The 2,727-nt window shown below is 39.4% G+C and overlaps 1 pseudogene; it reads right to left on the bottom strand.

Moving 5' to 3' along the window:
- Positions 1-1,224: 1,224 nt before the first annotated feature.
- LOC141490122 (small ribosomal subunit protein uS2 pseudogene) lies at positions 1,225-2,100 on the bottom strand (annotated as a pseudogene).
- Between the last annotated feature and the right edge of the window lie 627 nt (positions 2,101-2,727).

The raw sequence follows: 2,727 nt of genomic DNA, 5'->3' as shown, positions 1-2,727 counted from the left end.
GTAGAGGGAGAAAGGGAGCACTGCTATAGAGAAGATATCCTAATTCAATAAAAGCATCTAGGAAACTTATTCAATAAAAGCTTCTTGTAAAATAGAGCATGGGGGGCAGCTAGGTGGTGCAGTGGATAGAGCACCAGCCCTGGAGTCAGGAGGACCTGAGTTCAAATCTGGTCTCAGATGCTTAATAATTACTCAGCTGTGTGGCCTTGGGCAAGCCACTTAACCCCATTTGCCTTGCAAAAAAAAAAACCCTAAAAAAAAGGAAATAGAGTATAATAGTAATAGCTAGAATTTACATAGTTCTTTGAAGTTTGTAAAGAATTTTCTAATATATCATTTGATCATTACAACCACCCTGGGAGGTGGGTGTTATTTTTATCCTCCTTTTGTAGATGAGGTACAGAAATGCTCAAGTTAACTTACCCAATTAAGTGTCTAAGGCAAAAATTTGAACTCAGGATTTCCTCCCTCCAAGTCCAATGCTTTATGCAATAAACCATGCAGATACCTCAAACTTTAAATGGATGCACAATTGTGATGAGAAAGGTCATACCAAAAACAGATTAAAGGAAAAGAGAAGGAAATATTTTTCCAAACTGAAAATTGATAAGGAAAAATACTTAAACAAACAAGGGAGTAGAAATTGCCATAAGGAATGAAATGGACAACGTTGGTTTCAGAAAACTGAAGGTTTGGCACAAACAAAATTAATACAGGAATGATTAGAAGGGAACATTGAACATTGTTAACTGGGAGGGAATGGAGCTTAACAATAAATTTCTCTGGTAAAAGTCTGATATTCAAGATATTTAGGGAATCGATTCAATTATATATATATATATATATATATATATATATATACATATATATATATATATATATATATATCACAAGAACTATTCCCTAATAAATAATAGTCAAAGAATATAACAAAGTTCTCAAAATGAAGAAAAGCAAGTCATCAACCACCACATGGAAAATATTGTTCAATCACTAATGATAAGAAAAATTCTGATTAAAGCAACTCAGAGTTTTCATCTCCCACCTCAGATTGATAAAGATGACCAAAAGGGTTAATGACAACTGTTGGTGGGCATATGGGAGAAAAGACAAACTAATATCTTTTTGATGAAACTGTGAACTTATACTTTTTTTTTTGTTAAGAAACCAATGTTTATTTTCCATCTGCAGTTTTCCAACACTATTAGAGCATCTGGGTAAAACTTAGGACCACTTTGTGGTAGTTCCTACCCATTCAGTGGCCTGAGCAGTAGGAGCTGCAGACCAGTCCTCAGTAGCCGGCTGAGCACTCCAATCTTCAGTAGGGAACTGCTGAATGGGCACAGGTGGCACCTGGATGCCCTCAGACCAATCAGCCACCTCTGGCTGAGCAGCAGTGAATTCTGGGGCAGGTGCAGTCCATTCACCCTTTGTCACTGCCTTCTCAGCTGCGGCCTGCTCTTCCTTTTCAATCTCCTCTGGATCTCTGTAGAAGTAAAGATCAGGCATGACCTCCCATGGGTGCTCACGGGAGATTGTGCCACTCATCCGCAGGACTTCTCGGGCCAGCATCCACCACATCAGACCCACTGAGTGAGCTCCCTTGTTGTTACATAGAATTGCAATGTCCACATAGCGAAGTGGGGAGTCTGTGTTGCACAGTGCAATGGTTGGAAGGTTAACATATGGTGCTTCAGTCAAAGGCTGATGATCTGCACGAGGATCAGTGACCACCAAGAGGCGAGGCTCCCTGAAAGCTGCCTGGATCTGGTTAGTGAAGGTGCCTGGGGTGAAGCGTCCAGCAATAGGTGTGGCGCCAGTGGCAGCAGCAAATTTCAGAACAGCTCTCTGGCCAGTGTTCCTGGATGAGATGACACTAACATCAGCTGGATTTTCAATGGCAACAATGGCACGAGCTGCCAGCAGAAGCTTTTCCCAAGTTCTCTTCAAATTAACGATATAGATGCCATCACTCTTCCTTTTGTAGATATACTGTTCCATGTGGAAGTCCAAATTGGTGCCACCCAAATGGGTGCCCGCAGCAAGGAATTTGAGGACATCCTCCTCCTTCATCTGCAAGACATCCAAGGCTCCGGACATTGTGAAAGTTTCCCTTGAAAGTTACGACAGAAACCGTGAACAACGCTGTATGGACCCCTCTTCTGGGCAGCGCGGAAAGGAACTGTGAACTTATTCAACCATTATAGAAAGCAATTTTGAACTACACTCCTGAAGTCACTAGATTATATCACAAACCCTTTGTCCTAGTTAAACCATTGTTAGACAGATATCAAAGAAAAAGGAAAAGGATCAATACTGACAAAAATGCTTGTTGTATTTGTGGGGGCAAAGAACTAGAAATGAAGGGGGTATACACTAATTGGATAATGGCTGAATAAATTTTTGTATGCACATATCATAGAATACTATTGAACAGTAAAAGAAAAAAACACTGATTTTAGAAAAACATTAGAAGATGTGAATGGTTGCAGAAAATATAAGTAGAATCAGAACAATATTATAATGGGTAAAATTTTGTTAAAAAGTCCAACTATTAAAGAATAAAAGATTATGAGTAATTCAAAGACCATTTGGTGACTCCAGAAGTCTGAGGGTGATCATATTGCTCAGATTTTGACAGAGAGATGAGGAATTGTAAAGGTTCAGAAGATGACACACATATTGAGTCACATTCAAAATGTGTATTTGCTGGACTAAATTTATTTG

This window comes from Macrotis lagotis, chromosome 5 (genome assembly GCF_037893015.1).
Source record: "Macrotis lagotis isolate mMagLag1 chromosome 5, bilby.v1.9.chrom.fasta, whole genome shotgun sequence".
NCBI lineage: Eukaryota > Metazoa > Chordata > Mammalia > Peramelemorphia > Peramelidae > Macrotis > Macrotis lagotis.
Note: the sequence above shows the minus strand (reverse complement) of the source record. Positions and strands in the feature narration are given on the sequence as shown.